Source organism: Emydura macquarii, unplaced genomic scaffold (assembly GCF_026122565.2).
Source record: "Emydura macquarii macquarii isolate MOO-44397 ecotype Brisbane River unplaced genomic scaffold, CSIRO-AGI_Emac_v2 contig_3470, whole genome shotgun sequence".
Taxonomy (NCBI): domain Eukaryota; kingdom Metazoa; phylum Chordata; order Testudines; family Chelidae; genus Emydura; species Emydura macquarii.
The window spans coordinates 8,916,709-8,928,895 of record NW_027133607.1 but is presented as its reverse complement, the minus strand read 5'-3'; positions in this window follow the sequence as shown (position 1 = coordinate 8,928,895).

Below are 12,187 nucleotides of genomic sequence, written 5' to 3'. Positions count from 1 at the left end.
TGACGTGCAGAGGGATTCATTTTGTACTGATGGCTGCTGCTGCTACTCCTGCTCCTAGGAATCAAATGTATTCTCTGAAAGCCAGTGCACATCAGTGCTGGTGTGTCTGCCATTGCTTAAACCCAGGGTTGCAAAAGTGCAGCCTCAGAAGATGCAGCCCAGGGAGACTTCATGTCCCAGCGTGCAGTGATTGCTCTCGATCTGAGCATCTTCGCTGAAGACCACAGTCTTCATATTAAAGTTTAGAGTGGCTTCAATCAGCTCCATTTTATACCAGTTAAGTGCAGCCTTTGGGTTCCTGGCAAAATGCTAGTCAGTCCTCTGCTGGGCAAAGTTCTTGTGCCCATAGCCCATATTTCTATCACAGGTCTGGTTCATGCATATTTTGTCCCGTCCATTCTTACCTACAAGGCCCAAGATTTGGTATGAAACTTTTTTCTTAACTATCCCAAGTTCTTATGTATTGCCTGCTCAGAGGGGCTGGGGCAATAGGGAATGTGTCAAGAATTGATGTATGTTGTGGAGGGAGTCAGGGAATTAGCGGATAGATGTGTCTTCCTTAAACAGGTGGAGAGGAGAATCTGCAATGAGGCAGGGCTACAATAAATGAGGCAGACATCCTGACTTTCTAGGATGCTCACGTTATTGCCAGCGTGAAGCAGCTTATGCTCCACCCCATGTGGCATAACATGAGCAGGAAACTTTCAGCCAGTCTCTGGTTGGGCTAGGGCCCCTTTGACTGCAAACCGAGAACAATTTCTGAATGTCTTTGAAGTAGGGAAGAATTTGACGCTTTTCTAAGTTCCAGGTAAAGTATGTTATGGACTTTGGAAGAGCAATTTGGAATTTGGAACCAGTAATAATTTGATCCATCTTGGTATTTAATGCCTGTTAGGCCTTGCAAGATGGAGATTTCCCTCTATGCACAGGTCTCATTTGGGAAGTTCATAGTTCTGTGGGTCTGCCTACACGGCCAAATACTTCCATCATTTACACTAGTGCAAACCTGCTGCTCTAATGATGTTGCACACATATAACTGAACTTGACCTCTCTGCTATCCTGCTCAGCATGCCACCCTCCCACCCCAAGTGGCATGTTCTCAGTATAGAATCACATTCCAGCACCACCCCATCACCCAGCAGGATGTCTCTGACCCCACCATACAGCTGTGATTATTCTTTCCCCTCCATAACATAGCTCCAAAGAAGAGGGCATGTATAATGCATCCCAAGGTACACTGAAGCTCAAACCGTTTTTTGGATGATTTGTCAGACAGGTTACATGATCAGTTTACAGAAGGGGCAAAAGATACTTGAGGAAAAGTGATGCAATCTGATCTCCAGATAAAGGAGCCCATACTGCTGTTGGATTAATGATAACACTGGATGCAGAGCCGGCACAAAGTTCCTTCTGAGAATCCAGAAGAAATTTCACATGCAGGCGCTAGAACACATTTTGCTTTGCCAGCTCCCCTCCAAGACTTAATGTCTCCAGCATTTTCTGCTCTGTTTTTTAAAGGGCACTGCCAAATAGAGCTTGGTAAATAAATCTTTCCATGAATGTAGCCTCTTTCTGCAAATTGCCCACAAGAAGTTAACTTTTTGAATAATTAATACATTTTTTTTAGCGTGTGTTAAATCAGGGTCTGTAGATTATTCATGAACATATTACAATTAAGACTGATTAGCTGATGTTTCCTATATTGCTAACTGATTCGCTTGTAGCTCAAGTGGTAGGGGTCTACATAGCTCTTGGAACAGAATGAACCAAGGTCTTTCCTTGCTGTCGTTAAATTAGAAGTGGCCATGACCTCGCCTTCCTGTTATGCCGTTTGTTCTTGCTGACTGTCATAGCACGTGGGACTGGAGGAGAAAATTTCCTTTTAAAAAATGGAGGAAAGAGAAAATGACCAAAAAGCAAAGCAACTATTGTGCTAGCTGTTATGCAGGTTCTGAGGCGGCGTCTCCTGAGCCTGAGGGGGTAACAAGCAAATTGTCAGGCAAATTGAAAGGGTCCTCACCGTGTCTCAGGCCTGAAGGGGAAGGCTTCATGAACCAGCAGAGTAACACACCTACCAGACAACTAGTTTCCTCGCTCACCCTTGGGCCCAAAAACTCATCACTAGCAGTTCATTCAAGTCTGTCAGGTAAATCTAAAGCTTTTCCAATTAATCTCAGCTAGGGAGGTTTGACTTCAGAAACTGGAGAGCCAAGTAGCTTCTGCTAGTCTATTGAGAGACTCAGATTTGTCTCCTTGCATGGGGAGCCTTCCCATCTCTGGGCCCACGCAATCTCCTATTCTGCCTGATCTCCTGACTTCTCCACAGAACTGTGCAGCAGGACCAGTTGGCTCATACAGCTCCTTCACTGATGTGCTATCCTAACACAAGTGAGTTCAGTAAATTCTCTGAGGGAGAGAATTAGCCTCTTTCAGTTATTGGGGTACAGGAAAAGTGTGATGTGACTTCTATGCACTTTCAAACTACTTAACAAAAAGTTTGGACATTTAACATGGATTACAAAAATCCCAGAGTTACATTAGCAAGGACTTTTTTAAAAAAAACCAAGAGCTTGGAAGAGAGAGAAAACTTCCTACTTTGTTGTATGAGTCAGTCTCTTGCTAATGAATTTAGGAAAATATCTTCCCTATAGGCAGGTTATTTTATAATGACCTAATGCAGGATTTCTTGCAACTTCCTCTTAAGCAGCTGGTACTGGTCAGAGACAGATACTGGACTAGATAGACCACTGGTCCAGTCTGGTATAGCTATGTTCCTATGTAAATCCAGTCTTTTAACACATCTGAAACAGACTGAGTATTGCTTCTACAAGGCAGATTTCAGCTCTCAGTTTAAATATGAAAAAAATCAGTCTTAATTTCTGCATGATGAGATTTAGGGCTCCACATGGGAACTAGTGAAGTGCAAACGTTAAAACTTTGGCCGTCAAATATATCTGAAAAGTTGCTTTTAATTACTTGTGTTTGGAAAGCCTTATGGAAAGCTGTACAATATATGATAGAAGATAAGGGGTTCTTTCTTACCTATCATCCCTACAAAACAAAAAGTCACAGTTCCTTGTTTTTCCTCTTGTGGCAATTTGAACTCACTGCTGAACAGTGTCATAGGCTCTGTACTGCTAACCGCTCGTGGAGATGATTTTTTAACTCAAATGATTGATATAGCATTAGTGCAGTCTCAGGCCTGGTCTATACCTCAAATGTAGGTCAATTTAGCTGTACCACTGCAGCGCTTGTAGCATAGATATATCCTTAGTCACCCCCAGATGACGACTGCAGATGACTTTTACTCTTTCTGTTATTCCAATAAGTAGGAGTCAGAGCTTGGGAGAAACCTTATTACCCACAGGCTCAGCTTCTAAAAAACACAACCCATCAATAAAGTCTGTCCTGCTTCAGTCTAAGAATAACTTTCTTAGATGAAAAAACAACGAGAGTCCTGTAGCACTTTAAAGACTAACAAATTTAATTTCTGCAGGCATAAGCTTTCGTGGGCTGTAACCCACTTCGTCAGATGTAAGAAACAGAAATCAGATAGGAGATATATATACATATCCAAGGGTAAGTAACAACAATGGGGAAGGTAGATAAAATCGAAGTCCATTCAGTTAGAGTAGTTGAGGCCTATTCACAACCATTGATTAGGAGGTGAGAATGTGTGAACAGTGACAATTACTTCTTGTAATGAGATAACCATTCCAAGTCCCAATTCAGACCCAGTTTGATTGTGTCAAGTTTGCAGATGAGTTCCAGCTCTGCAGTTTCTCCCTGAAGTCTGTTTTTGAAGTTTTTTTTGTAGAAGTATGGCAACTTTCAAGTCAGCTACAGAGTGTCCTGGAAGATTGAAGTGTTCTCCGACTGGTTTATGGATGTTATTTTTTATGTCTGATTTGTGTCCATTTATTCTTTTCCATAGTGACAGTCCAGTTTGGCCAATGTACGTGGCAGAGGGGCATTGCTGGCACATGATGGCATATATTACATTAGTAGATGTGCAGGTGAATGAGCTCCTTATGGTGTGGCTGATGTGGGTAGGACCAGTGATGGTGTCACTAGAGTCGATGTGTGGGCAGAGCTGGCAACGGGGTTTGTTGCAGGGGTAGGTTCCTGGACTGGTCCTCTGCTGCCTACATGTTATACTCATGCAAATGAATGGGACCCTCTGTTTTAGGAGCTGTGAAGTTCTGAGGAGTTGGTGTGCAGCACAATTAAAAATGTTGTGTCCTAGCTGCCAACACACTTGTTACAGTATTAACAGTATTTCCTCCTTTCTGCTATCTTCTGCTTAGCAGTTGTCACGCACAGTGTGCTGTTCTCAGAGTGAGTAAGATCAGCATTTCCGGTAGGAAGTTCTGTGTCAAAACCATGGTGTTAAAAATACATTGGCCTCTCGCCTGCATGTCCTTGGGTGGTGTGTGTCAGGGAGCATAGGAAGGTGGTTATCCAGTGCAAGTGTGAGTGGAGGCTACATATTGGCACAAGTGCATTTAAGCAGAAGGTGCAGTCCATCACACCTGGCAGTAGAAGATTTTGTGCTCCAAGCATGTCCCCCTTCCTTACTCTTATTTTTATTCAAGTTTTCTAAGTTTTTGATATTTTCTATCACACATTTTTTAAACAAAACCTGTCTTTGGCCTAAACTATGTGATAGTGTCTTTAAAGGTGACCTGCAAAGGATTTTTTAAAATTGGGCTTGTACCCTTTATTGCTTCTTGATGATGGATCAAAAAGGCCGCCTAGGTTGTATGTGTTTACGTTTTATTTCTGCTTGTTTCTATGTTAGAAATATCAGAAATGTCAAGTTTATTGTTCTTTGGTTTTGTTGGAGGACCTCCGGGTTGTTTGTGAGCACTAATTCCATAATAAAAGGGTTGGCAAATATGCTGAAACTTTTTTTAATAAAAGCTTTTTTTATCTGAAAGGTTAACTAGACATTGAAATTAAACAAATGTAAAAAAAAATAGATTAAAAAAAAATATGGTTTTCAACAGTTTGACTAAAGACCCCTTTTCTTCTCAATTGCTCAACTTCGTTGATTCTTCTGTTGTTAACCTTTCATTAGTTCTTTAGTCATAATAGAATTGTCCAACCTACACAGCACTGGAATATCTTTTAAAAGGCTCATCTCTTTGAGATTTTCCTTTAAAAAAAATATTTTTTTTTAAGTCTAATTTTCTCCCTTTTGTAAGTCATCTTTATGCCAAAAGCCAGAGAGGAAAGAAACAACTTCTTTTTGAGCTTATCATTCTGCTATAGTGGTAAACTCAACCATTCTGATTCTTAAGAACATAAGAGTAACCATACTGGGTCAGAGCTGATGCCAGATGCTTCAGAGGGAATGAACAGAACAGGGCAATGTATTTAGTGATCTATCCCTTGTCATCCACTCCAAGCTTCTAGCAGTCAAGGATTAGGGATATCCAGAGTATGGGCTTGTGTCACTGACCATCTTGGCTAATAGCTATTTATGCACCTATCCTCCATGAATTTAGCTAATTCTTTTTTGAACCCAGTTATACTTTTGGCCTTCACAACATCCCCTGGCAATGAGTTCCACAAGTTAACTGTGTTGTGTGAAGAAGTTCTTCCTTATGTTTGTTTTAAACCTGCTGCCCACTAATTTCATTGGATGACCCCCAGTTCTTGTGGTAGGTGAAGGGGTAAATAATATTTCCTTATTCACTTTCTCCATACAATTCATAATTTTCTAGGCCTCTATCATATCCCCCCTTATTCTTGGTAACAAAGAGATAGATTATACTTATCATACTGTATCACATTCAGATGTCTATACCAGATGGGAAAAAATTGCTTTTCCCTGTATGCAATTTAGGTTGAAATTGCACAGAATAAAAATGAAGGAAAGCAAACTATAAATGTCATTCAGTGAAGCTAGGCCGCAGTGACCACTTAAGGAAGGAAGCATGGTTGCATAATAAAGATGGATTAAAATTGATGAAATTTTAATGAAGGCAGAGCAGAATTGCCCTCACTGCACTTGTGGAAACTTTGGAATGGGCTTTTAAGAAAGAAGGATATAAAAGTTACAGAAACATGTGTCTTCCAAAAGGTCCATAAATCGGTTCACCCCAAAAGGAAGTGTAACAATACTGATGTTTTTTTTAAAAATCTACAAAAAATTTTTAAAAATGAATAAATAAAAATCTCAGACCTACGATGAACTGTAACACACTGCATTGCTCATTCCTTCTCCTTTTCACTGCAATCTATTTTTCGTCTGCCCATTACCTATTTCTGTTGTAAGCTCTTTTTGACTTGGACCTTGCTTTTCGCTTGGCCCACTGTTGACACTATATAAATAATAATGAGTGGACTCTCATGGAGATCTCACTGTATATATGTTGCTGAAACTACCATCTTACCAGGTGGATGGTGCAGAGGAGATTGACTATACTCATCCAGCATTATCACTTTGTTTCCATATACTCTGTCTGCTGGCAGAAAAAAGTAATTAGTTATTAACAGATTTTGTTTTGACAAGTAACTGTAGTGCAGGAGAGGCAGGCTCCTAAATTGCAGAGTTGAAGCCTTGATTGATTTTGGTAATTAGATCCCATGACACTGCAAAATAACAGGTGAAACCACTGCCACCAAGACTATTATTTAGGGCCTAAGAGACCCAGTTATGGTCCAGGACTCCATTATGCTAGGTGCTATATAAGCATAAAACAAAAAGATGGTTCTTGCTTCAAACTAGTTGTTTTGTTTCAGATTCTCATCTTATACAAGGTATTTTCCTTACTGATCGTCTGCTGAGCAGGGATCAAGGACTCCAAGCCCTCACAACTGTGATTCCCTCCTTGGGCCTTCATATCACCAAACAAACAGCATGGTTCAACCCTCTTGGCCATTCTGAAATGCCCACTGAAAGGATGCAGCAGCTAACACAGATAGGAACCCAAATTAGACCCTCCGAGGCTGCCAACACAGGCCATCATCCCTAAATCTGAAATCCACTTCCAAAAATATAACCCCAGAAGTAGCTCCCCTCTACCTCTATCCTTCCTAACCCAATAGGCCTCTCTCACCCTGGTGTTTCACAAACCACCTCTCTTCCATGCTCAAAATGCACTACCTCCCTATGGCACTCTCACCCTCCAAGGAGAGACCGACTGTAAAAAAAGATAATGTAATTTTGGGCAGCATGCCCAGAGGCATCATATCACAGAACAGAGAGAGAGTGCTGTAAAACTCCTTCTTGCGTGATGTAAAACATCCCTCCCTCTGGTGCAACTACACCCGAAATAGTGCAATCAGTTCTGGAAATTTCTTTATCAGAAAGATATTAAGTTGGTGAGAAATGAGAGAAATTAAAAATAATTAGCGGTCTGGAGGAATTGAATTATGAGGAAAAGTTAAGGGCTAAATAGGTAGAGTTTGGCAAAGCAACATAAACTGAGCAAGGGAACATAACTTACAAATACTTGAAGGGTGTAGTAAGCTAGGGTGGTACAAGGAGGAAGAAAGAGGACCAAAGAATTACATTTAAGAGAGAGAATATTCAGACTAAGATCAGGAAAAACTTCCTGACCGTGAGCTCTATCGAGTTGTGGTTAATGCGGGGCCTTAAACAAATTCACCTTCTTACTATTAGCAGCTCTGTGCAAACTGGTGTATATACCTAACATAACCAAATGGATTCCACAGTGCTAAAGATGACTGGTGGAAAGATCCCCAAGAAAAGGAACAGTTTCTGTCTAATCTATCTATCTAGGCACTGTGGCATCAGAAATCAATTCAAAGACTATTCCAGAATCATGTTACTTATATACCCATTGAACTACCAACATTCTCTCTGGAGTAATGAAAAACAGGCCACCTCTTTATAAGCCATGCAAATCTACTTTAATAGTACATTGCAGGACAACCACTGTTGCAAAGATCTAAACAAAGAAGTAGATGTAAGAATATTTTCCCTCTCTTAAAGAGAGAGAAGGAAAAGGTTAGGTAACAGTTTCAGACCTTCCTTCTGTAACGTGTGTCCAAAATTGCTTGTTTGCTTCTTTATGTTGTAATTTTTGTTCACTTGTTTGTGGCATACTAGCTATAATCTATCATGTGCTTTTTCCATCTAGATCTCTAAGCTAGATTTTTGTTTTTTAGGTTTTTTTTATTTTTATTTTTTTTACATTTTATCAGGTTTCTTTCCATAATGCACAACCCTGTGAGAGTCTGGTATTCTATCTAAAAGTGTGTAAAAATGTAGCTAGCTAAGTAGTGCCATCAGGCAGCTGTTGTCTTACATTTAAGGAGACAGATGGGATATTTTGTAGGAAATGGACATATAGAATAATTGCAGCCATGAATGTTCCTTCCACTGCAGTGCTCATACAGCCCACTTGTTTCCAACACACCAAAGATCAACCCCCATATAAATATAGCATTGTAATAGACACTTTGCTGTCATCCCATCTGTTCTCCTAAGATAAGCAGTGTCAAGCTTGTTCAGTGTTTGCATGGGAGATGACTAAGGAATACTTATGGTTATGTCTGCAGTAGATGTTTTTTTGCTGCTGTCTGTTGGATGAGATTTACAACCAAATCCCTGCCCATCTGTGATCATTAAAATTCCATGGCAGTTTTTGTGAGAGTACAGGTGCTAACCTCTTAATAGTGACCTAACCAAATTCAAACTTAGGGCATGGATACATCTTCACTACAGAGCTGACCTGGGCTGTCACTCAGATATTGTCCCTAACTCAGCTCCTATCCACACTCCACACATAAAAGCAAGACACCCAATTTTGGTGGTGGTGGTGTCAGCCCAGGCTAGCTGGCCTGTCTGGGGCTATAGACTAAACCCCAAATGCTGCTTATACTGAGGCTGGTAACCCATCCATTTTGCAGTGTGGATGTAGGCTAATTAACTCAGGTGCTGTTAATCCTCCAGTGCCAAATTCCCCCATAGCAATATTTTCTTGCCATCTATCTCCTCCCTTTTCCTGCACTGGAAATCATTGATTCAGCATTTAAATCCCACATTGCATGCAGCCTGCACAACTGGGAAAATTTCTACATTTCTACTGTGCTTCCACACCACATAAACAGAGGAGGTAGCATTTGGGAGATTATCCTGCCAGCTGGCCAGAGGTTGTCACCAAGATTTGTTTGGACCTTACAAAGGTAGAGAACCAGGCACTTCAAAGGAAAGATTGTAATAAAGTATCTGATTAACAATACATAAAATTGGTAAACTGATACACTGCCCTACAAATGTGCTCACATTATCCCTTCCCCCATTTTCCCCTCCAAACCAAGGGTGTGGGCATACAAGAAATCCCTTACTGCCCTCACTCTCTGGATCCAACCCCAGTTATCAAAGGGGCACTTTCTGACTCCCTGTACCAGGCCTGTAAAGCAGCACAGGCATGAATCCAATCTTGGCTAATGTGCACCCTCCTTCTCTTCACATATATTGTACAGTACACAGCATGTACCAGTGACTGGCATCCAACTAGTTTTGTAGGCAATGCCACATTGCCTTCTGTCAGACAAATGCACTACCTTCCTACAACTGCTATACATTCTTCTTCCAGATGTTCGCGCCTTAGGGCAGGGCTTCATGAGCCAGGGCAGCAGATGATTGTCTGGGTCTGCCGAAACAACACTAGATACAGACACCCCAGTGAGAGCCATATGGTACTGCAGAAATAAAGTCCCAGCTTGTCCAAATTTGAAAACCCCAGATCTCTGGAATACCCTGGCATCATGCAACCTATCCCTGCATCCCACATTGGTGTCCATGATCCTTCCTCTATGATTGACCTGCATAATAAGTGAGTAGTGTTCTTTTTAGTTTACAAACTCACGAGCACCACTGATGTAGGAGGGGATGGACAATGGACATATGTGTGCCATCTGTGGCCCCAGGACAATTTGGGATGCTCATTTGCTCAATATTTATTTCAGGGCCATTAGCAATCTTCACCACCATTGGGTGTCTTGCAAACATCCATCCCCACAGCATGGACCGTTGACTTGCCAGTGACAAATTGATCAGCAACAGACCTGCAGATGTCTGGGGTAGCCAGCTTCCCGATGGCAATAGTACGGCCTGTCTCATCTGCATGCCCTGGCACTGAAAGGTGGGGGCAAGTCTCTCACACAGCTCTAGGAAAATGGCCTTCTCTACGCAGACATTCTGGTCATCGCAGGTCTGAATGATGATGTAGTCCCACCACTCTTTGCTTGTAGACCTGCTCCAAAACCACTGGTCAGCAAAGGGGGACTTCACAGCTATTAAAACTTGCATCCACAGTTTCCACTGGTCCAAGTCTGCATGCAACTTGCATGATCTCCTTAGCAAGCCACACTGCCATCTTCTCCGGGTGACGAGTTGCTGTTAAAATACCCTCCACCATGTCTCATTCTACATCCTGGTTCTGAAATGAGAATTGTATTAATGCTAACATTTGGAGCCGGTCATTGTCCTGAGTTGGATCCATGACCTGCCACTGGCTGGAATGAAAGCCACAGACAGATCGCTAGAGCAGGCCAAGCCAGAAGTGGTTTGCCTTGCTGAGCTGGTAGGCTAAGACCACTTCCACACAGGAGCCTAGGAAGGACAGAGAAGTTTTCACACCATATGCTGCAAGCTGTGCTGTGCTAAGAACTATGGAATGTGACTCCAGAAGTCTTAATACCTCGTGAGTGAGTGCAGCTCCAATGTGGATGCAGCAACTCAAGTAGGGCAGTGCAGTGTGAATACTCACACCTGTGCTAGGCTAACTGGATGTTAAGACTCAAGGTCCCATCACTCAAAGTAACTCTGCAATGAAGAGGTATCTTCAGTTATGTTCACTTTACATACTTAAATGCACCCGCAGTTTCACTTGGCTATAGGACAGTCTTCATTTTCTGGCCTAACTGGTTATTTAGTATCGCTGTGTGCTGTTGAAAAGTTGCTGTGTTTCATTCCAGACATAGCAGCGTTTCAGTTACTGGCTGAAGTGATCCTAGAGTATAGTCTGTATATTAGTTTATAAAGTGTTCTGGGAACATAGAAATCCCCATGGTGGATGGGACCAATGGTATAGTGGTCAGTACCAGATGTTTCAGAGAAAGTTTTAAATGCTCTCATAATGGACATTCAGGCATCAGCATGCCCATGGAGAAAGTTTCTTTCTGATTCCAAGGCAGTTATTTGAAGACTTATGTTCTGAAGCAACAGGGTTTATATCCCTTGTAGGTTTTACCCTAGCCAATCTAATTTGTTTTTGTTTTGTTTTTTTTATCTAACTCAGCTCCAAGGACCTTTGGAGACAAAAATGTGTTTTATACATTTAAGATCATTACCATAGATATTTTCCTCTGCAGATTGCAAATTTGGAATTTGCTTATGCCTTCACTTCCATGATCACTTCATGTCCAAATTCTTTCTACAGAGGTTTATAGGATAAGTGATAGATAAGAACGTGTCTCCACATATCATGACCCCATGATTCTGATTCTGATGGGTTCCTTGTTTGAACCATTGGCTACTTGTTATCTGCTGCATCTGTCAGTGAAGGTGGCACTTTTGGTGGCCATTACCTCAGCCAGATGAGATGGGAGCTGTGTAATGTTGAGGCCTCCATATATAATCTTTTTTAAGGACAAGTTTACCTGCATCTTCATCCAAAGTTCACTCCCAAAGTGGTGTCATCTTTTCACATCAACCAGCCAATTTATTTGCCTGCAGTCTACCCAAAGCCGCATACAAGCAAGGATGAAGAGCGTTTGCACACCTTGGATGTCAGAAGAGCTCTACCATTCTACTCAGACAGAACCAAGCACTTCTGTAAATCATCGCAGCTGTTCGTAGCAGTGGTGGCAAGAATAAGAGGACAGTCAGTCTCCACCCACAGAATTTCTTACTGAATTGCCTTCTCTATATGCATGTTCTATGACTTGGCTAATGTCCCTCTGTGTAGCAGAGTCACTGCTCATTCAACAAGGTCGAATTGGCCGTGGCAGCCTTTCTGGCATATGTTCCAACTGCAGACATTTGTAGAGTGGCAACCTGATCCTTGGTCCACGTTTGCTGTCCACTATGCTGTGGCTCAAGACTCCAGAGATGATGCTAGCATTGGATGGGTTGTTCTCCAATCTTTATTGAAATAGACTCCGATCCCACCTCTTGTTGTTATGGCTTGTGAGACACCAAGA